Genomic DNA, 24439 nt, shown 5'->3' on the forward strand with positions numbered 1-24439 from the left:
ACGAACTGAGCACATCGAAAAACAGCTGGTCAGGAAAATCGGGAAAACATACCTCATCCGATTTTCTGTCTTCCCGGTATTTTCCTTTAATTATGTAAGTGATGAAAACTCTCAAGGGAATAGACACATTTTGGGAATTAAAGTCACCCGGACGATACAGGTGAGGCCGCTAGCAAGGTGAGTTGAAAAACAAAACAAAATAAAAGGTGGGTGATTTTTTCTACCCATGAATTATTTTGAAATCTGCGATAATTATGTGAAGATAATTATATACTGAGTGTGTGTGTGTTAATTGTTTTCCGCGGTTGTAGGATGATGAGAGAGAGAGAGAGAGAGAGAGAGAGAGAGAGAGAGAGAGAGAGAGAAAAGGAAGAACCGAAGGTAGGGAGAGTGTATGGGAAGGATAGAAAAAAAGATTGGATGGAAGGAGGCAGGGAGGAAAGATGCAGATAGATAGATACATAGATAAGAAAATATAGAGATAGATAAATAGATAGAGGGAGAGAACCAACAGAGTCACTTCTACACAAAATTGAATACTCTAATAGTTTTGAAATATTGCCTCGAGTGATTAAAATATTACGTAACACATTTATTGGACGCACACTCAATGGCAGGGATTAATCGCCGTTTGTTTTGGTCTCCCCTTCAGCGTCTATAGCTGTAGCTCTATTCTGTGACCTTTTATTTTCTTCGTAGAGTGTGTGTGTGTGTGTGTGTGTGTGTGTGTGTGTGTGTGTGTGTGTGTGTGTGTGTGTGTGTGTGTGTGTGTGTGTGTTCGTGTGATTTTCAGTGACTTCTTTTTAACTCTTAAGCAAAGGAGGAAGGAAGAGTGGAAGGAAGAGGATGACAAGGAGGAGGAGGAGGAGGAGGAGGAGGAGGAGGAGGAGGAGGAGGAGGAGAAGGACAAGAGAACAGAACAGAAGATGACTTTAAGGAGAAAATATGGAGGAGGAGAAAAGGAAAGAAGAGGAAGGGGAGGATAAAGAGCTTGAAAGGATAATGGAAACTAGAAGGCAGATAATGACGACTAATATAAGAGAAGTAAAAGATGATAACAAAAAAAATGAGAGAAGAGGATAAAGGAGAACGAAGAGGAAATGTAAGTGAACGAGGAAACATGGAAACATTAAATTTTACTCTTCCACCTCTTCTTCCATCTTCTTCTATTCATTCGTTCCTCTTCCACATGTCAAAATATAAGACCTCTAAAATTTTTCAGCCATTTCCTTACCCAAATCCACACGCCTTAACCACTCTTCTTCCCTCACCATCCATCGACACACAAGACAACATTCGTACCGTAACAGGAACCAAAACAAAAACACTCCCTCTTCATTTCACGCCCAGAGTTACCGCCATCATCAGCATCTGTCTCTCCTACTCCTCCTCCTCCTCTTCTTCACCCTTCTGCCATACACCACACCAACATCCTTCACCAAAACAGACATAATCCTCCTTTCCCTTCACCTCTGGCATCACATTCACAATCCCACCCTTCCTCCTCCTCCTCCTTCTTCTCCTCCCTATCTTCCTACCTTCCTTCCTCCATCAGTTCACAGGTCCAGAAGATCCCTTTTTCACCCGGAAGAATAGAAGACTTACCTGTGTCTGACGGCTTGGCGGGGGACAGGACGGAGGTGAGATGAGGTGAGGCGGGGGGCGGGCGGGTGTTGCTGCGTCCCCTGAAACAAAGAAGAAAGACGGTCACGGGTCGCCGACGGGAAGGTAAACAGAAAACGTCTACCCTCATTTACCCCGCTGCACGTTTTTGTTTGTCTTCCCCATTTTCACACCTGCCAAAGCGTTGACTCTTTTGATATCTATTTGCTATTATGTTGGTCTCTATTTTTTTCTGGTCTTTTGTCAGGTGGTCTCTTGTTTCCATTCTCCTTTCGAGCTGTTTCTCCTCATCTTCCTGTTCTCTCCTCTCTTTCTCTTCTCTTACTCTTTATTTTTCTCTTTAACGTCTTTTTTTTTTTTGCTCTTATATGGTGGATTCTAGTTCCCATTCTCCTTTCAAGCTATTTTTCCCCTCTTTCTCTTCCTCTTCTCTCTTTTCTTCTCTTCCTCTTTCTTATTTTTCCTCTTTAACGTTTTTTTTTCTTTTCTTTTTGCTCTTATTAATTGGCTTCTAGTTCCCATTCTCCTTTCAAGCTATTTCTCCCCCTCTTTCTCTTCTCTTCTCTTCTCTCTTATATTCTTCCTCTTTAAAGTTCTCTTCTGTTCTCTTATATTCTCTATTTTTTATATTATTTTCGTTTTGTACTTCTTCCTCAATTCCTCTTTCCTCTTATTCCTATTCCTATTAACATCACACACACACACACACACACACACACGCACACACACACTCGTCGAGGCAAACTCAAAACTCACATAATAAACATAAATGATAAATGTAGGCCACAGAATATTGGTCTAAATGCCGCTTCTCCACCAAAGTAATAAAAGTCGCACAAGCCTGACAAAGGAGAATAATTAATTGTACTTTTATTTGCTCTTTCACTTTTCCCTCCTGATACTCTCCGCTGAGCTTCATAACATTAAGGGAATATACTGCACCAAGCCGAAAGTAATAATTTTGATGGTATTCATATAATGTACTGGACGGAAAAATAATAATGTTCTGTTTACTTCGGGTATTAAAGTTAGTATTCTCGACGGTTTCCCCCTCACAACAAGTATTTTCAAAGGCCAAAATGTGTAAGAGTCGGGTTCTAATGAGTGTGTTTTTACGTTCAAGTTACAGAAAAAGGGTCAAACTACCACCAGGGTCATAAAACTACCCCTGGAAATGTGCCAAATCCTTACGAAAGTCTTGTGATCTGTGAATAAGTGTATGATTCGGGTTCTAATGAGTGTTTTTTTTAGGTTCAAGATACAGAAGAAGGGTCAAACTACCACCAGGATCATAAAACTACCCTCTGGAAATGTCCCAAACCCATACAAAAGACTAGGAAAATGTGTGTGCTAGGTTGGTATTTTCAGATTCTTTTGCCTCTCACATCAAATATTTCCAAATGCTAAAAAGTTCATCAGTCGGGTTCTAATGGTGTTTTTTTTAGGTTCAAGGTAAAGAAGAAGGGTCAAACTACCACCAGGATCATAAAACTACCCTCTGGAAATGTCCCAAACCCATACAAAAGACTTGGAAAATGCGTGTGCTTGGTTGGTAGTCTCAGTTTTTGCCTCAAACACCAAGTATTTCCACACGCCAAAAAGTATATCACTCGGGTTCAAATAATTGCTTTTCTAGGTTCAAGGTACAGAAGAAGGGTAAAACTCACACCAGGGTCATAAAACTACCCCTCGAAATGTAACAAATCTCTCAAAACAATAAAATTAGAGATATAAAGGAAAATTGGAGCCGTTATCGAGAACCAAAATGTGTATCAGTCGGGTTCAAATAATTGCTTTTTTAGGTTCAAGGTACAGAAGAAGGGTCAAAATACTACCAGGGTCATAAAACTACCCCTTGAAATGTAACAAACCCCTACAAAAGCCTTGGGAAATGTGTGTACTCGGTTGGTATTCTCAGTCGGGTTCAAATAATTGCTTTTTTAGGTTCAAGGTACAGAAGAAGGGTCAAAATACTACCAGGGTCATAAAACTACCCCTTGAAATGTTCCAAATCTCTACGAAAGCCTTGTGAAATGTGTGTGTTTGAATGCCGAAATGTTTCAGAATATTACCGAAAATGTTCTGGAAAGTTAGTCAATTTTCCAATGCAAGAATTATCCAGTCTTTTCATTTTTTCACTCCCTTACTAATAAACTCTGAAGCAGAATTTCTCGTCAATAATTATCCTCCGTCCCATGGGCAAAGAGGTGTCAAAAGCGTAATGAAAAAGAAAGAAAAGGTTGGCAAGCAAAATAATTAAAAACGAGTGAAAAATACAAAGGAAGAAAATAGATAAGAACCGATTAACTATGAAAGAATAAAAGAGGGAAAGAAAAAAATAATCCTGTAAAAAGAAGAGTGTTGAAGACGTGAAGAAAATAAACGACTTGCTGCAAAATAATTAAAAATGCAGAAAAAATTCAAGGAAAAATAAATGAAAGACAAACAAACAGACTAACTATGAAAGAATAAAAGAAGAAATAAAAAAAAAATCCGATGAAAACAATAAACAGACAAAGACGTAAAAAAAAAAAAAAAGACTGGCTGCCAAAATAATTAAAAGTGTTAGAAAGATAAAAGGAAACAATGAAATCAACAAGCAACAAACGAAATGATTAACGATGAAAGAATAAAAAAAGAAAAAAAGAAAACAAGGAAAGCTAAAATAAAACCAAAAAAATCACCAAAAAATAATGTTAAATCGAGAGAGAGAGAGAGAGAGAGAGAGAGAGAGAGAGAGAGAGAGAGAGAGAGAGAGAGAGAGAGAGAGAGAGAGAGAGAGTGTTCAAAGCAAAACAATTAAATTAGAGATAGAAAAGAAAATTGGAGCCGTTACCGAGAATCACGTAAAAAGGAAAGAAAAAAAAGAAGAGAAAAAAGTATATAAAGAATTCCATTAAGGAGACAAAAAGCAAAAGACGAGAAAATAATTGAAAATGTGAATAAAATGTGAAGAAGAGAAAGATGAAAGAAATGAACTCGAGTTAAAGATATAAATAGAAAACAAAGAAGAAGAGGAAGAAAAAAACGAAAAGAAGGGGAACAGGAAAAAAAAGAAAGAAAAAAAAGGAAAAAAAAAACAAATAAATGAGCAAAATTAGCACTGAGAGAGAGAGAGAGAGAGAGAGATAGTACAAATGACTAGCAATATTTCTCGGAGCTGAATTTCCATATTTTCTGTATTTGCTTTCATCTCCCTCAAGCCTTCTCGAAATCAAACGTCTTCTTCCTCCTCCTCCTCCTCCTCCTCCTCCTCCTCCACCTCTCTCTCAAGTCTCCCTTCTTCCTCTCATTCAATTCTTTCTCATTTTCTGTTTCTTGTCCTTCCGAGAATTTTCATTAACATATTTTCGTTCTTCTTTTCTTCTTTTCTTCGTTCTTTATTTCAAACTGTCTTCCCTTCATATTTTTTTTTCTTTTCTATTGTTTCTCTCTCTCCCTTTTTTTTTTGTTGTCTTGTTCTTCCCCTCGCTTTCTTTCTTTCACTTATCACTTTTCGTCTTTCGTACCTATTTCTAATTCGTTATATTTGCTTTACGGTTTTTCTTCTCCGTTTCTTCCTCTTCTTATCATTTTTCCCTTTCCTATCTTTCTTCTCCTTCCTACTTATCAAACTCCTAAATAATTCCTTCTGGCTTTCTATAATGTTTTCCTTCATTCGTCCTTTTACCTTTTCCTTCCTTATTTGCGTGTTCTTCCACTTCTTTAATTTCTCATTCACTCTTTCTTCTCTCTTCTTCTTATCTTATCGTCCTTTCCTTACTTTTCCTTTTGCTTATCACTGCCTTCTCCTCCTCCTCCTCCTCCTCCTCCTCCTCCTCCTCCTCCTCCTCCTTCTCCTCCTCCTCCTCCTTCCCTTACTTTTCTTCTTCTTCAAATATCCTTCAAAGCTCCTTCTTCCTTACTTCTATTTTCCTTCCTTCCATTCTTTATTTATTGTTTCTTCTTCTCCGTATTCCTCTTTCTCTGACTCACTTTCATGGTTCTCCTTAAAATCATTCTTCTTTTATCCTCCTCCTCCTCCTCCTCCTCCTCCTCCTCTGCCACTTCCTGAGACTAATCATTCCTTTCCTGTTTCTCTTGCCTTCAGTCATTTATTGGTTATTATTTTCTTTCCTCCCCTTCCTCTTCCTTTGTTTCCCTTCACAGAGAGGAAAAAATGTCGACCCTTCCTCTTGAAATAACGTCCCACTATATATTCTCTTTCCCCATCCTCCTCTTCCTCTTCTTTTTCCTCCTCCTCCTCCTGTTCATTTGTTTCTCTCTCATCTCGGAACTCTTCTCTTCCGTCTTCATCTCCATCTCCCTTCCCCCTCCTCCAGCTTCTTCTCCTCTTTCTCCTCTTCTTCCTTCCACTCCATTTCTTATTTATGTTCTTCCTCATGTTATTTTCCCCCTCCTCCTTTTCTTTTTCTCCTACCTATTCTTCTTCTTCTCCTTTTTTTTCTTCTTCTTCTTCTTCTGCTGCTGCTGCTGCTGCTGCTGCTCTTTCTTCTTCCTTTTTTCTCCTTCGTCTTCTTCCTCTTCCCATTCCCCCTCCTCCTCTTCTTCTTCCTCTTCTGCTTCCATCCACTCTTTTCTTACTGATGTTATTGTTCTTATTTTCCTCCTCCTCCTCCTCCTCTTTCTCATCATCATCAAGTCATCTTCATATTCATCACCTTCTTCCTCCTCCTCCTCCACCAAGGAGTGCCTCAAGGGTCAGTGCTGGGACCCATTCCCCTCATCATATATATCAACGACCTAGAATCAGGACTGAAATCCATAATATCGAAATTTGCTGATGACACCAAGGTGGGTGGAAAGGTACTCACAAAGACTGACTGAGAAATCATCCAGAAAGACCTCACACATTATCGAATGGTCGGAAAAATGGCAAATGTTCTTTAATGTTGACAAATACAAAGTCATGCACATTGGGTCCAGAAATAGTAACCACACATACATCATGAATGGGAAACCTCTGCAGGCGATGCAGGAGGAAAAGGATCTTGGAGTCACTATCAGCAGTGACCTGAAACACGCGAATCACTGTAAAAAAGCATATAACAAAGCCAACACTATGCTCGGGTTCATAGCGAGGAACTTCAGTGTAAAACGCTAGACGTGATGCTATCCTTGTATAATTCCATGGTAAGACCGCACCTCGAGTATGCAGTACAGTACTGGTCTCCTAATTACAGAAAGGACATTGATTTACTGGAAAGGATTCAACGACGCGCCACGAAGATGATCCCAATCTTAAGGGCTCAACCATACGAGGAACGACTCAAGCGACTCAATCTCTTTACACTGGAGAAAATATGCATGCGAGGGGATATGATTCATGTCTTCAAGTACCTGAAAAAGTTCAATAATGTCGATTACTCCAAATTCTTTGAACTGAAAAAAAAAACTCAAGAACTAGAAACAACGGTTTACCCATTCAGTCGAGTCGATGTAACACAGACATTGGAAGGAGTTCTTTTCGAACCGAGTCATCCGCCACTGAAACAATCTTCCCTCAGAAGTAGTAAATGCAAATACCATCAACTCCTTCAAAAATCGAATCGGCCGTCATTTCGTTGCATCAGGAGTAAACTGAATATCGAGGTGCTTTCATCTGCTCCCCAGGCCCCAAGTGGCTGTCGAGCAGATTAAATCACCAAAGCGGGCAACCTCGTAATGAGCGAATATGCTTTCTGTTGCCTGTATTTCCATGTTTACACGTTTCCTTTTCCTCCTCCTCCTCCTCCATCATTAGACATTCCTCTCTCCCAGGATTCATGTTTGTGGGTGATCAAACTTGTGTAACGCATTCCACTGCGGCCTAATGAGAGAGAGAGAGAGAGAGAGAGAGAGAGAGAGAGAGAGAGAGAGAGAGAGAGAGAGAGAGAGAGAGAGAGAGAGAGAGAGAGAGAGAGAGAGATAATATACATACCTTTCCTCTCTCTTTCCTTCCACGTATGCAAATCCTCCATCTTCCCTAATTCTGTTCTTCCTTCCAAGTGCTGTTCTTCCCTTTCTTATCTCCCCCCTTCCCCTCTTATATTAAAAAACTTGATTCTTCCTAATAATTTTCTTCCCTCTTTTTTTTTCTCTCCAATTCTTTTTCTTCATTCGCTCTTCTTTACTTCTCCTTCCCTATCTCTCCCTTTCCATTCTTACACCAGTTCTCCCTTTGCTCACCTCCCTTTTCTTCTCCTCTCCCTTATATATCCCTCTCCCTCTTCACATTAATATCTCTCCTTCCATTCTATTCTCCTTCCCTGTATTTTCTCTCCCCATCCATTTTTACTCCAATTTCCTTTTTCTTTCTAATTATTTTCTCCTCTCTGACTGCTTCCACTTCTGCCTTCTCTTCTCCTCTTCCTCTCCCCTCCCTCTCTTTCCCCTTCTTTCTCTTCTCCTTTTCTCTCTTATCTTCTTTCCTTCCCTTCTTACACCTATTTCCCGATCCTTCCTACTTCTTTTCTCCCCTCTGACTGGTCCCACTTCTTCCTCCTTCTCCTCCTCCTCCTCATCCTCATCCTCCTCTCCCCTCCTCATCCTCCTCCTCTCCCTTTCCTTCACACCATTAGCATCTCATTACGCGTGGTCCATGGAGTCACACAGCGTTGCCACATCTTCATCACCTGCTACTGTCCCGTGAACCTTCCTCGCCAGTGTTACCAGCTCGGGTTTTGCTGCTTTGTGCTTTCTTTATCTCGTGTTCCTGTGTCTGTGGCTGTGTCTGTCTGTCTGTCTCTCTCCTGCTGCTTCTGTTCTTGCCTTCTCTTCCTTCTAATGCTGCTGTTGGTTCTTTCTTTTTATTATTTTGTGTTTGTTTCGTGTTTCTCAATCTTCTTCCTCATCTTTTTATTGCTGTTAACTTGCTTCTTTCTTTCTTTTTTCTTTTTTTTCTTTCGTGTCCTTTCTGTAACTGTTATCTTGCTTCTCTCTTCCTTTCTTTTATTTTTCTGCTGTGTTCCTCTGCTTCTTCGCTTCTTCCATTTCTACTATTGTTTTCTAGCTTTCCTTCCTTCCTTCCTTCTTTCGTGTTCCTCTTACGTAATTCTTCCGATTTCTTCTCCTACTTTTACCTTGTCTTTTCTGTCGCTCTTTCTTTCATTCGAGTACTTCACTAAATAGTAATAAACAGCCACAAAAAATACTAACGGATAACGGGGAAAGGACATAACAGAAACCGCACTGTCCCTCTACCGTATATGAACTAGATTACGTCACAACACGATCTAGGTCTTGGAAACAAATAACACCAAAGTCCGGCATAAAAACCAGGCAAGTAGAATGGAACGGCAGAAAATGGGAATACAGGGAAGAAACAGAAATAGCCTTGGCATGTAATAACGAGACTACTTGTACGAGTGCACCTGGGAGCTCTACATATCTTAAGAGCGGCCATTAGATAAGACGAGGAGAGTGAAAAGACTCCTTCCAGGGCCATATCTGCCGGGGGAAAGTCTTAGAAGGCCATAGCTGTCCAGGGCAATAGATTAAGGAAGAAAGAAGGAAGAAGAAGAAGAAGAAGAAGAAGAAGAAGGAGGAGGAGAGAGAGAGAGAGAGAGAGAGAGAGAGAGAGAGAGAGAGAGAGAGAGAGAGAGAGAGAGAGAGAGAGAGAGAGAGATTGTATAATGAAAGCGAAAAGGCCGAAGAAAAGACAGTAGGGAGAAAGTATGAGAAAAGAAGAAAAATTGGGAACAAAAAATGGAGGAAAGGAGACGAAAATGAAGGTGAAAAGAGGTTCGAAAAGAAGGGAGGAAGGAAGGGGAGGGAAAAAAATGAGAAAACGGAAGGAGAGACGGAAAGATGAAGGAAAGAAGGCTGAAAAGAAAAGAAGAAAGGTATGAAGGAGAGAAAATATAAGACTGAGACGTGAATGAACTAATTATGGAAAGGAGAAGAGAGAAGGGAGGTGGGAAAAAGGGAAAGGAGAGAACGAGAAACGAGGGTATAGATAAGAGGAAAAATTATAGGCATTTTCAACGAAGGGAGGAAGTTTTTGCGAGTCTCTGTACGTGGATACCTGGAACCAGAGTGAAGGAAGGCGAGGAGAGGCTAAATTGATGCGGATCGTGTTAGGTTGAGGAGGAGGAGGAGGAGAGGGAAGAGGAGGAGGACAAGGTGGAAGAGGAGGAAGACGAGAGAAGAACGAGGAATAGGAAGAGGCGAGGAGGAAGTGAAAAAGTAGATGAAGGAGGAAATGGAGGAGGAGGCGGAGGAGCAGGAGGAGGAGGATTAAGAAGAGAAGACCTAAAAAGGGAGGAGTAAGTTCAGGAGGAGGAGGAGGAGGAGGAGGACAAGGAAGAGGTTATAAAGTAGATAAAAAAGGAGGAGAAGGAAGAGAAGAAGGAAGAGAAGGATTAGGAAAAGAAGAGGACTTAAGTAGGGAAGAGTAAGTTCAGGAGAAGGAGGAGGAAGAGGAGGAGGAGGACAAGGAGGAAGAGGAGGTTACAAAGTAGATAAAAAAGGAGGAGAAGGAAGAGAAGCAGGAAGAGAAGGATTAAGAAGAGAAGGTCTAAGTAGGGAGGAGTAAGTTCAGGAGAAGGAGGAGGAGGAGGAGGAGGACGAGGAGGAAGAGGAGGTTATAAAGTAGATAAAAAAGGAGGAGAAGGAAGAGAAGCAGGAAGGGAAGGATTAAGAAGAGAAAAAGAGCTAAGTACGGAGGAGTAAGTCGACAAATAGTTAAGGGGTTGAAGATGATAAGCGCTGAGACGAGATAACGAGGTGAGTTCCTCTTTGCCTAACACCAGTATTCCCAACTCACCCTTACAAAGAGATGACAGTTATTACCAACCCAGAAATCAACCAACTGGGGAGGTGGTGGCTGAACGGATAGCGAGACGGCCCCGCGTTCAGGAGGACGCGAGTTCAATCCCTCGTTAAATATCACATCCTTCATTTCTACGTCTTTATATTTTGTCTTCCTCTTGAGCCATACTAATACGAAAAGAGAGAAAGTAATATGTTGGATGTGTTCTTTGACCCGAATGAGTGGTTCTGAGAAAGCTCGGGGGAACGGGAATAAAGATGAAGTGAGGGAAGAGGAAAGACGGCAAAGGAAGAGATGAAAAAAATGGGACGGAGGAAAGAGAAAGGAGAGGGAAAAATAATGGAGAGGTGGAAAGGAACTGATGAGGGAATGATCTTGGAGAACTTGTAATATGGGTGTAAGTGTCAAGTCCACAAGGAGAGTTAGGTAAAGTAGAGAAAGATGAAAATATGATTATAAGGTACAGGTATAAAGAAGGTTTCGCATATTACCTTAAGACTTACGTAGGCCAAAAGCAGTCCGAATAAAACAAAAAAGGAATAAAAGAAGCTCACACAAAATACAGGTAAATCTATAACCTGACCTCCAAACAATCCGTGGATAATGCAAGACCACAGTGCACAAGATGGTGACGCAAGAAGATGATGTAAGAAGATGATGCAAGAAGATGATGTAAGAAGATGATGCAAGAAGACAGGGCTCAGTAAGTCGCCTCGTCACCTTACAATACAGGTGAGTCTAGAAATCAACCACGAACAACGACTAACAGCCACCACGTCACCTTTTAATACTGGTGAAATTAAGGACCACGGACACCCACTAACAGCACCCACGTCACCTTTTAATACTGGTGAAATCAAGTACCACGAACACCCACTATCAGCCACCACGTCACCTTTTAATACTGGTGAAATCAAGAACCACGGACATTCACTAACAGCACCCACGTCACCTTTTAATACTGGTGAAATGAAGGACCACGGACACCCACTAACAGCACCCACGTCACCTTTTAATACTGGTGAAATGAAGGACCACGGACACCCACTAACAGCACCCACGTCACCTTTTAATACTGGTGAAATGAAGGACCACGAACACCCACTAACAGCACCCACGTCACCTTTTAATACTGGTGAAATTAAGGACCACGGACACCCACTAACAGCACCCACATCACCTTCCAACACAGAAACTAGAAACCCAAAAGGAAGTACGCCAACAACAGCACCCTCGTTACCTCACAATACAGATGAACCTAGTATTCCAGGGCCAGGTATATCCATTAACAGTATCCTCGTTATCTTACAATACAGGTTAATCTAGAAACCCAAAAGAAGGTGCACCAAGAACAGCACCCTCGTTACCTTACAATACAGATGAACCTAGTATTCCAGGACCAGGTATATCCAGTAACAGTATCCTCGTTATCTCACAATACAGGTTAATCGAGAAACCCAAAAGAAGGTACACCAAGAACAGCACCCTCGTTACCTTACAATATAGATGATCCTTGTATTCCTGGCCAGGTACACCTAAAAGCACTACCCACGCACCTTCAATACAAGTGAAATCAGGGACCTCGAACACCCACAACAGCCCACACGGAACCTCCACCAGTGTTTATGATTAGATTTTTTTTCGCATTCATTATATAATTTTCGAGGGAGCCACAAAACCAGTAATGCGTCAGACAAATTAGTCTATGAATAATATAATGTCCCCGCTGGAGGACGGCCTTTTGTGTCGGATACGAAATTATCACTTCATGAATATGTAATTGTCGGGCAGCGCTACCTTCTGCCGCCCCGCCACGCCCCACGCGGACACCTGCTTCCCATCGCTCCCCAGGTGTACAGGAGCCCCTTTAAACTTGAGTATCTGTCTTTGCATATGTTAGACGATACACAAGACAGCTCCGAGGAATACGTATGATAAAATTATGAGCGATATTCCGAGACGTTTCCGCCACTTCCATCATCTATTCCCAGCGGACGAAAACGGCTTGAGTAATAGTCTCTGCACCGAGTTGATATACAATACACAAGACAGCTCTCGGGAGTACGTATGACAAAATTATAAGCGGGATTTTTAGTCTCTTCCGCCTCTCACGTCAACTACTTCCAGCGGACGACAAAGCTTCAGTAAATGTCTGTGCACCGAGTTCATATGCCAGGCGATACACAAAACAGCTCCGGGAAATAGGTTATGACAAAATTATAAGCGGTATTTTTTTGTCCTCCGTCATTCACGTCAACTATTTTCAAGGGACGAGAAAGCTACAGTAACCATCTTTGCATCGTTGATAAGTAAGGCTATACACAAGACAGCTCCGGAGAATAACTGTGACAAAATTATGAGTGGTATTTTTGGACGCTTCCGCCTCTCACAATAATTAATTCCAGCGGACGAAAAAGTTTGAGTACCTGTCATCGCCCCAAGTTAATATGCCAAGGGATACACACGACAGCTCCGAGGTATATGAATCTTTTAAGAGAGGTATTCTTAGACTTCCGCCTCTCACTTTAATTATTTCCATAGGACGAGAAGAAGACTGATAGGATTCCCATGAGCACAGAAGCTTTGACAGACAGCCACCAGAGTCATAAACAAACCCCGGAAATTCCCCCACAACTCCTCCGAAAGCCTTGTCAAATCTGAATGCCAGGGCGCCGAAATGTTTAAGATATGACCCTATATATTCTCCCTGGCCGCCAATATATCCAACTTTGTCTTAGGGCCGAATGTATCCATCTTATTGGCACTCACTACGTCACTGCTAAACCTGATACGCTCCTCCATCACGCTGCTCGCAAACCAACTCTTGCCTATGTCCTTATTGTACTTTAATCTACTTTATTACGTCTTTACTTTACTTGAATTTTGCTACCTTACAATTCTAACCTATGTCTTTATTGTACTTGGATTCAGCAACCTTACAATCCTAACCTATGTCTTGTATTTGAATTTGGGTACCTTACAATCCTAACCTATGTCTTTATTGTACTTTAATTTAACTACCTTACAATCCTGGCCTATGTCTCTTATTTGAATTCAGCTACCTTACAATCCTAACCTATGTCTTTATTGTACTTTAATTTAACTACCTTACAATCCTAGCCCATGTCTCTTATTTGAATTCAGCTACCTTACAATCCTAACCTATGTCTTGTACTTGAATTTGGGTACCTTACAATCATAACCTATGTCTTTATTGTACTTTAATTTAACTACCTTACAATCCTAACCCATGTCTCTTTTGAATTCAGCTACCTTACAATCCTAGCCCATGTCTTTACTGTACTTAAATTTCTCTAACTTGAGCTTCCTCCGTCACCCGGCCGCCGCGACACCCAGGAGCGGTTTTGCGTCTCAGTAATTACACACGCCGCGAGACTCACTGCCAGACTAAGAGACGGTAATGCCTTGGTGACGCGTAATAACTTCTCGCCTCGCTGACAAAGAACGGCAGAATCACACACGCTAACACCAACACCAAAATCCCAACCACCACCACCACCACCACCACCAAAACCAGGGCATGTGTGTGTGGGTTGATTACTCCAGTGCGTGACAGTGAGTGTGTGTGAGTGTGTGAGCATGTGAGTGTGTGCGTGCGTGTGTGCGTGACCCAGTGTATGTACATATATCCTGCCGATCGAAAGAAGGCCACAGGAGCAAGCAGGTCGCCGCGAACACTGGTCATGAAAGAGAGAGCCCTGCCTGACGCTGAAACACTGGCGGCCTACATGAAGAGGAAGAGGAGAAGGTCAAGAGGTCAAGAGGTCAAGAGGTCAAGGAGGTTAACAAGACAAGGTGATGATGGACTGACAAGGGAACAAAGGAAAAGAAAGAAGACAGAAAAATGATAGGCAATGGAATGTGACCTATTCTCTTTCATAATGTGATGAGCGTTATTATTATTTTTTTTTTTTGCCATTAGTTGTTTTCGTTGCTCTAAAAATAAGAAGCAGGGAGGAGAGGAGGAGGAAGGAAGGAAGGAAAGTAAGAGAAGGAATTTGAGGAGGGAGAAGAAAGGAAGAAATGTAAAAGAAGGAATCTGAGGAGGGAGAAGAAAGGAAGAAATGTAAAAGAAGGAATTTGAGGAGGGAGAAGAAAGGAAGAAATGTAAAAGAAGGAATTTGAGGAGGGAGAAGAAAGGAAGAAATGTAAAAGAAGGAAATTGAGGAGGAGGAAGAAAGGAAGGAAAGTAAGAGAAGGAAATTGAGGAGGAGGAAGAAAGGAAGGAGAGTAAGAGAAGGAAATTGAGGAGGAGGAAGAAAGGAAGGAGAGTAAGAGAAGGAAATTGAGGAGGAGGAAGAAAGGAAGGAGAGTAAGAGAAGGAAATTGAGGAGGAGGAAGAAAGGAAGGAAAGTAAGAGAAAGAAATTGAATAAGAGAAAAAAAATTGAGGAGGAAGAAAGAAAGGAAAGTAAAAGAAGGAAATTGAGGAGGAGGATAAAGGGAAAGACAGTACAGAGCCATTGAGGATCGATCAAATATTATAGGAGAAACGTGGAGAGAAAAAGGAATCGATATGGAGGAAAGAGGAGGGAAAAAGAACGAGGAAAAGAGACGGTGAAAACGAAAGGAGCAAATAAAGAAAGAAAACATAAAGAATAACTGATGTGGAGCAGCAAGGAGGAGAAAAAGAACGAGGAAAAGAGATGGAAAGTACGAAGAGAACAAATAAAGAAAGAAAACAAGTAGACGAGACTATCACAATCAAGGAAGGTTAAAAGGTGTCCAAATAACATAAAAGAACGAGAGAACGTATTTACGGAAACTACGAGAACGAGAAAGATAGGTAAGAGGATTGGAGAACGAAGAAAACGAATGAAGGAAGAAGAGAATGGGGGAACAGATCGCGGAGGTCAAGAAACGAGACGAGGCAATGTGTTTAGGCAAGGAAGGAGGGCGAGGAGGAGGGTGAAGGTCGGAAGAAGGTCAGTGCAGGTGTGAGAAAATAGATACCTGCTGAAACTAAGGCTTGTGGGGAAGGAAGGAAGGAAGGTTAGAATAGAGAATGGAAGGAGGAAGAGTGGAAAGAAGAAGAGTGCAAAGAAAACATGAAGAAGACGGAAGAAAAGGGAGAACAGAGGATGATAGAAGGAGGGGTGAAGAGTGAATCTGTGAGGAGGAGGGAAGAAAGAGGAGAGGATGAAAGAAGGGGAAAGAGAAAAAAGTGAAGAAAGTACATGTGAGAAGGAGGGGAGAAAGGAAAGGGAAGAGAGGGAACGGGATTGAGGTGGGACGAAGGAGAGAGAAAAGAGTAAATCGATGAGGAAGAGGAGGAAAAGGAGGGAGAGGCCTGCAAAGGGGGATGAAGGAAAGGGAAGAGTGGGAGGAATGACGAAGATTAAGGGAAGTAACGATGGAAAAGGAAGAGGAAGAAGAGAACAAGGGAGAGAGGGAGGTCTGTGAGTGCCTGTTATTTTCTTTTATCCTCCTCCTCCTTCTTCTCCTCTTCCTCATCTTCCATCACCACCTATTCCTCCTCCTCCTCCTCCTCCTCCTCCTCCTCCTTCCTACCTGCCTTTCCAATCTTCCACGTTTCCATGTTTCCTTCTCCTTCGCCTCACATTCGCCTCCCATTGCCTGCTTTTCTAGTCCTCCACGTTTCCATGTTTCCTCCTCCACAGCCTCACATTCCCCTTCTCATTCCCTGCTTTTCTAGTCTTCCACGCTTCCATGCTTCCTCCACCGCCTCACCCTTAAGGCAGACACGCTCACGGAGAGGCAAAAGCACACACAAAAAAACTGAAATCATGGCCGAAGCAAAGTTATGCATGCATGACTTTTATCTCTGAAAAGAAGTCGGCCAAGAACCAGAATCCAGAGAGAAAAAAGCGAGGGAGAAGAAAAACTAAATGCCTCGGGATACACTCCTTGAAGAAAGACAGTCTGAGGTGCCGCCCGAGGTGCAGAACGTGGGGAAGAAGGCAGACAGGGAGGGCAGCAGGACGGACATGCAGACAGACAGAGGAGCTAAGAGAATATGAATGAAGAGGAAAAGGAAGAGGGAGAGGGGAGTTGGAAGGAGATACATGTGGGAGGGAGACAACAGGGGGAGAAAACATATAAAGACAGAGAAGTATTGGGAGGAAATAATGTGGGAAAGAAGACAGATAAGACAGAGAGGAGCTACGAGAATATGAATGAAGAGGAAGAGGGAGAGGGGAGTTGAAGGAGATACATGTGGGAGGGAGACAACAGGGGGGAAAACATATGAAGACAGAGATAACTATTGGGAGGACATAGAGTGGGAAAGAAGACAGATAAGACGAAGAGGAGTACTGTAAAGAAATGAAGATGGAAGAAGATAGATAGAAAGACAAAAAGAGGCGTCAAGAGTGTGTAAAGGGGAAGATGATGGTAAATAGGAAGACAAAACGTGAAAGGTGAGTTTTAAGAGGTGAACCTACAGGAAGCCTAACAGACAGACGGTACTAAAAACACAAAAAAGATAAATAATTGTAGGTTAGTAGAAAGACACACAGATGGGAGACAGTTAAGGAGCATAGAAAGGACAGAAAGACATAGAAAAGACAGATGGGAGACATGAAAGTAGCAATTGAAGAAAGGATGATAAAACATAGGAAAGCCAGATGGGAGACAGAGGAGTAGCAACAAAGGAAAGGATAGAACGACATAGAAAAGACAAATGAGAAATATAAATAGGTATAGAAGAAAGGATAGACAGGAAGACAAACGAAACAAAGAAGCGATAATACAGCGGAAAGAAGAGTGGCAAAGGAGAGAACAAGACAGTAAGACAAAGAAAAACAAGATAAAAAAGAAACTATGATCATAAAATCGACAGTAGGGTGCCAAAGAACAGAACACAAACAGTAACACACAAAGACAAGCTAACGAAGAAACATTAATCACAATCCCAAAGTTCAATGCGCCACTTAAGAAGAACATTGAACTCGAGCTATTACCGAAGTATAACGAGCCGAGCCTTAACGCCCGCGACACGAGCGCCATCTGTGAGCCGTCGCGAGCAACACCCAAGATGTGAGCGGCCGGGGAAGGAGAAGGGCGGCGGCGGGGAGGGGAGGAGGGAGAGGCACACGTTCGCACATTGCATTTAGACGGCTCACTGTTACGATAATGATCCGGAGTTATGGTGATTGCCGGAAACGTTTGGACTCGAACACCTGCAAGTTAAAAACGCGGCCGTGGAGGCGATGCTAGGGCCCGCAGTGCTCATTTTGGCGGCGAAAGCATTTAAAGCGTCAGAAAGTGTGTGAGTGTGAGGGAGTCTCTCTCTCTCTCTCACACACACACACACACACACACACACACACACACACACGCAATTATTTTTCCTTCATTTCTTCTCCTCCTTCAAGCTTCCCTCTTCAAGTACCTCCTCCTCCTCCTCCTCCTCCTCCTCCTTCATCATTTTCCCCTTCATGTCTACGTCTTCTCCTTCCCCAGACCGCATCAACATAATCCTACTCTTTCCCTCACTAATACTGCAATACATACGCAACAAGTTTGATTCTCGAATGTAAATGAGCTACCTGGCGGAGAGAAAGTGAGGGAAAAAAGGAAAAAAGACAATATTCAAATCTGATACGCAAATTTCCTTCCCCTTTTTTTTCTTTCCATTCTTTTCATTGTTCGATTTTTTTCTTGTTCTTCCTCCTCCTCCTCCTCCTGGCGAATGGCCAAGAAGAATATATTTAAGAAAGGAGGAGGAGGAGAGTTTGGCCACGATTTTGCGGGTAAGGATTATACATAGGATATTATTGTGTATCCTTGCTGTGGTGGTAGTGGTGGTGGTGGTGGTGATGATGATGTTGGTGGTTGGAGGAGGAGGAGGAGGAGGAAGAGGAGGAAGCACAAGAGGAAGAAGAGGAAGAGGGAGAAACAAAACGTAGTCGTAGTTTTAAGAGTAATATGACAAAAAAAACAAATGTGATGACTATTATAATGCACCACTAAAATCATACGTAATAATAATAATAATAATAATAATAATAATAATAATAATAATAATAATAATAATAATAATAATAATAATAATAATAATAATAATAATAATAATAATAAAAACACCAACAAAACTCAAAATTCCACCACTCAATTGCATTCACATTAATCTACAAAACAAATCAATAAATAAATACAAATAGTTTACATTTCCATCAGTCATCAGTAACGCCGTCTGTATTAGCGCGAGTCTCAGTAACGAGGCATACGTAATAATTATAATAACGCGCATAACCACGAATTTGTATAGTAATCCCTCTAACTAGGCATTGGCAGCGTATGTGAATGTTTGGTGCATATCACGAACACATTTGTATTAATCTCATTAGCTTTGCATTTATATGAATTCCAATAACAATACACATGCAAATTATCTCATTTTACTATTAATGCACTGCGGCAGGCACGGGAAAGGAGACACTGGCTTTTGGTGGTGGTAGCGGTGGTAGGAATTGTAGCAGTGGTGGTGGTAGGAACTGTAGTGGTGGTGGGTTTAGTATTAGTAGCTGTGGTGGTGATGGTGGTGACAGAAGAAGTAGTAGTAGTAGTAGTATAAGCAGTAACAGCAGCAGTAGTAGTAGTAGTAGTAGTATAAAAACAGTAGTAGGGCTAATTGTTGTTGTTGTTGTTGTTGTTGTCCTGATCAGAAGTTATTGGCCTTCTCTCCTCCCTATCCATAATAATATAATAATGCATCTAACCTCCGCTTGAAACTTTTAATTGCATTTGAATTCGCAACATGTCTGACTTGATTCCACCCACCAGAGTCTCACGGGTCAAAAACATGACGATGAGCATGGAGTTCACGCGCAGGCATTGTGTACGCCTTTAACTTTACCTTTACCTCACTGCAAGTAAACCAACATAAAGAAATATCATTCTTTCCATAATTGGCATAGACCTTTTCATGTTTTTTTATTTTTTTTCTCTCACCTCTAAATGATTGAAATTACCCTTCTCGTCTCCTTCCTTCTCCTCGTTCTCCCTTTTCTCCTCCTCCTTCTCTTCCTCCTCCTCCTCCTCCTCCTTTTCCGTTTATGGTTGTGTTATGTGCTGATTGTTTACATTATATTCCTCTTTCAACTCTTTCAGATTATCCTCCTCCTACTTCTCGTCACCTTTCGTTCCCATCCTCTTCCTTCTCCTCCTCCTCCTCCTATTCCAGCGTGGGTCCATCCAGAAAGGGTTATGTTATTGGGAATGACGTTAAATATATACATCAAATCGAGGGGAGTGTCGCAATATACATCAAACTCACGGGAAGGGCAACAGGATGCTCCAAATTAAAAGGGGTGGGCAAGGAAAGGCAAGAGAAGGGGAGGGAAGGAAGGCAAGGGGAGAGAAGGAAGGGCAGGGGAAGGAAAGGCAAGGGGAGGGGAGAGAAGGGAAGGGAAGGAGCCGTCTGTACCTAACATATACGGGAGGAGGGGGATAAGCCCTAGGTTAATCCGCTTTATATGGGGAATTGAAAGGAAATGTTGTGTAGGGATCAAATAAATAAATAACACAAAAAAATAATGGTAACGAACAGGCAAAGGGGTGATTATATCCAATGTACGGGAATCAAAAGGGAGAAGGGGATGATATCTTGCATTGATCCGCTTAACGCAGTGCTTTGGCGAATTGGATTATGGATGAAAGTAACTGCTAAACATTAAATTATAAAAGGTCCGTAAAATATAAGGGAAATAGAAAGCTGATAAAAGTGGGTACAGCTCGTGTCGATGGGCCAGATATGAAGTATTAAAACGAATATATGTTGGTAAGGAATATAAACAAAGAGTTGAGAAGTCAGAGGAATTAGTTTACTTAGAATATATGGAGAACTAAGGTAAGGAAGTGTTAATTAAACCTTATGTGGAGGTGATTTACGAATAGGTTAGGAAGAGGCAGGAGTTGTGATTGGAAAATATTGAAAATTATTGTAGGGAAGGAAGTTAAAGTTGACGTGGAGCTAATTCATGAAGTTAATTAAAAGGATCAGATGTTTAATGTGCTTAACGAATAAATATCAGATCAGAGGACGGAAGGGAGGGGAGATATTTGCAAGCTTTGAATGTGTGTGATGGTAAAGAAGGTCCTTATTCACACCGTTTAGAAAGTGTTTTGAGTTATTGTAAAGAGTGAAGAGTTGACGGAAACGAGAAGATATTTAGCTAACAATTTTTCCAGTGATGTAAGTTCTAGGATACAACACCTAAGCGAATTGTATTAACTGTAGAATAAAAAGAAACGGCAAGTGAAAATAATATAGACCTAGTGTTCCGTAATATAAAAAAAAAAAGAGAAGATAATAGAGAGATAATAGAAAACAACAGAAAGACAATAATAAAAAAATAGTAGATAGAAAATATATATAGAAAAAAGCAGATACAGAGGAATAGAAAATCCAGAAATAGACCAAACAAATTCCTTTACAGAAAAAACAACTTCGCCCACTGACATTCTACTTAACATTCCCATTTAAAAAAAAGAGATTAGCGACGCACCGCAAATAAAAGGGAGAAAAAGAGAGCACTAAATAGAACTCTTTCAACCCAAACACACACACACACACACACACACACACACACACACACACACACACACACACCTAATGGGGAATATACGCCCGGAAGCACATCTCACTCACTCGCCGTCCATACTTCCGGCGGTCCTCCCGGGCCATCTCCCACGCAGCTGCCCTGTCCATCCCAAGTCCCCCCCCCCCCTCCCCATGAGTTAAGAGGGCGTCCCCTTGATCTCCTCCACTCAGGGTTGTCTCGTTCAGCAACAACCCAGTGAGCAGGATGAACGTCCGGGAGTAGCTCCACACGCTCATATAGTCGAGTTGCCGTTCAAGAACTAAGTTTGACCACGAACATAACTTTTGAAGCAACATTACGAAGGGTCACGAGAAAGAAAACTGAAAAAGAAGTTGTGAAGAAGATGAAGTATATAAAAGAATAAAGAAGGAAAGAGTGAAGGGAATTATATATAACAAAAGAAGAAGAAAAAATAAAGGAAGGTGGTTCAAAATATATCAAGATAAATGACGCAACAAACGAACTGCAGGGAAGAAAGCAGAGATGAAAAAAAAGGTAATGAAAAGCGGAAAGGATAATAAGAACTTGGAAAGGTGAAACTGAGAGAGCGAGGAGCTGGAAGAGGAGGACGAGGAGGAAGAGGAGGACGAGGAGGAAGAGGAGGACGAGGAGGAGAATAGGTGTAGGTACTCATCTAGGCGCTCACCACGTGTCCCACTCATTCACCACTTTGTTAGCAAAATCAATTCTTCCCCGTGCCCTTGATGAATCTGAATTTATCCAACTTGTACCCATTAATACGTGTCCTACCCGGGTGAAAAGCTAAAGTACTTAGAATCAATGGAAAAATAAAGAAGGAAAGATTGCTCATAAAATCTTACATGAAGCTGATTTACGGAGAGATTTAGAGACCATTATAAGAATATGTACGATGTTACAGATAGTAGGATGAGGCGGGAGTGTGTCTGAAAAGTATGGAAGGCTACTGTAGAGAAGAGAGGTAAGCAAAAATAAAGCAGAGAAGGGTGCTTATTAAATCCTACATGGAGCTGATTTACGAAGAGATTTAGAGATCATTATAAGAATACGTACGATGTTACAGATAGTAGGATGAGGCGGGAGTGTCTGGAAAGTATTGGAAGCTATTGTAGAGAGGAGAGTTAACCATGCCGCGAAGCTGATTCATGAGGAGTTAATTAAAAGGACTAGACGAGAACGGCGTGTAATGAGTAAATATCAAATTAGAAGAAGGAAAGGGAGGAGAGAAATGTGCACACCTTCAATATATGTGATAATAGAGGGGGTGCTTATTCATACCGTATAGGAAGTGTTTGGAATTATTATAAAGAGTAAACAATATAGAGTAAAGAGTCGGCAGAAACGAGAAGGTTAATGAGTTTTCCAGTGAAGCAGGTTTTAGGAAGCATCACCTGAGCGGATTATACTGACTATAAAATAAAAAGAAACAGCAGTAATGAAAATGATATATACCTTATGTTTCGTTCCATTAAAAAAAGAAAACTCGAAATAATGTATGACGGTTTTTTTCATTGTAAACACACACACACACACACACACACACACACACACACACACACACACACACACTATCATTTCACCCTCATGTAATAGAAAAACAAAAATAAAAAAACAATGGAGAAAATAGAAAAAATGGGATAAAAAAAATGTAGATAGATAGGAATTAAAAAAAAGAGATAAAACATGCATACCTTTACAGAAACAAAAAGCATCGCCTAACTGACATTCTACTTACCATTCTCATTTAAAACAAAGAGCAAAACGACGCACCACAAATAAGAGAGAGAGAACAAGAGACCATTTAACAGAGCTCCTTCAACCAAAACACACACACACACAAACATACACAAACAACACTTCTCCCCCACACACAGCCCCTTCAACCCCCCCCCCTACACAATCCTCTCCCCCTACCCTTCACACAAGCCATCATACCCTTAGGACCTTACAAAAAAAAAATGCAACCCTACCCCAAAAAATCTCTCCCTTCATGCGAAAATTTTCCCCAGCAAGGAAGGCCCAGGGCGGCGCACACCAAATAGACGGCAATTTATCACCGCGGCGAGGCAATGTAAAGGAAGGATGAGAGAGATTTTTCACCGCCATTAAAATAGAGTTTACGCCGGGCACAGATTGTCTGGCACGCGCTTTTCTTTCTTTTTTTTTTACTTTTTTTTTAGGGGGTGGGGCGGGGTTGGTTGCTACCTTCGCCCGCTGCGCCATTCCACATTTTTCTTCCTCACTTCTCTCGTCTTCATTTCCCGTGGCTTCCGAGTTACCAGGTGTGTGAGGGGAGGGGGGCAGGGGGAGGGAGGTGCAGGGAGTTCTGTGTGTATGTATGTATGTATGTGTGTGTGTGTGTGTGTGTGTGTAGATAGGTAGGTGGATAAGAGAAGCTAAATATACACAAAAACTGATAAATGAATATCTATGCCTCTTTGTCTAGCTCCTACGATAAAAGTATAATATATTTAGCTGGAAAAAATGCGTAAAATAGTAACCATCTAGTCCCGTTACCTTAAAACCAACCGGCGCGCGTTTGGCTAAATTCCTACCTAAATATACATAATTAATAAAAGAGCGTGTAACGTAGTAACCGTCTCCCCCGTTTAGGTAAATAGCCTCATCAAATTACCTGGAAAAAATCACTTACCTCGCCCATACACGTAAAATAAGTAATATAAATTCCCCTCTCCTTCCCTTATCCTTTTTTCCCCTCACATTCTTTCCGCACTTTCCTTAGTTTCCACATTCTCTTTCTGCGTAGCGGCGGCGGTGAGGGAAAAAGGATGACGGGATAAAAGGGAAAAAAAGTGTAGATGGCATGCAAAGAAGATAGGCAAGGAGGATATGGTGAAAAGTATTATTATTTATCGCTCTTTCATTTGATTTGTGACGGCTATGAAAGAGAGGAAGGCATAGAAGATGGAAAAAATAATAGCTGATAGGAATACATAGAGGATGAAGGGGAAAAAGTGAGTGTAGATGGATTGCAAAGAAGATAGGCAAGGAGGGTATGGTGAAAAGTATTATTATTTCTCTCTCTTTTATTTAATTTATGACAGCTGCGAAAGAGAGGAAGGCATAGATGTAAAAAATGATAGCTGATAGTGAGGGAGACATAGAGGATGAAGGGGATAAAGTGAAAGAAAGTGTAGATGGATTGCAAAGAAGATAGGCCAGGAGGATATGGTAAAAAGTATTAAGATTTCTCTCCCTTTTATTTAATTTGTGACAGCTGGGAAAGAGAGAAATGCATAGAAGATGTAAAAAATTATAACTGATAATAGTACATAGAGGATAATGGGGAGGAAGTGAAAGAGTGTGTAGATGGTTTGCAAAGAAGATAGGGAAGGAGGATATGGTGAAAAGGGTATAATTTTTTCTCTCTCTTTCTTTCATTTTAATTTGTGACCCAGCTGCGAAAGAGGGGAATGCATAAAGTGAAAAAAATGATAGATGGAAAGTTGATGGGATGATGAATTGTGGGGAAAAAG

General features: G+C 41.3%; 1 long non-coding RNA gene across 1 annotated transcript in view; it reads right to left on the reverse strand.

Moving 5' to 3' along the window:
• Positions 1-1564: 1564 nt before the first annotated feature.
• The window catches only part of LOC126997048 (uncharacterized), a 119081-nt gene continuing 96206 nt past the window's right edge, over positions 1565-24439 (reverse strand). Inside the window, exon 3 of the long non-coding RNA XR_007751878.1 lies at positions 1565-1685. This is a non-coding gene — a long non-coding RNA (uncharacterized LOC126997048). The remainder of the gene's footprint in view (positions 1686-24439) is intronic.

Source organism: Eriocheir sinensis, chromosome 11, assembly GCF_024679095.1.
Source record: "Eriocheir sinensis breed Jianghai 21 chromosome 11, ASM2467909v1, whole genome shotgun sequence".
NCBI classification, from domain to species: Eukaryota; Metazoa; Arthropoda; class Malacostraca; order Decapoda; family Varunidae; genus Eriocheir; species Eriocheir sinensis.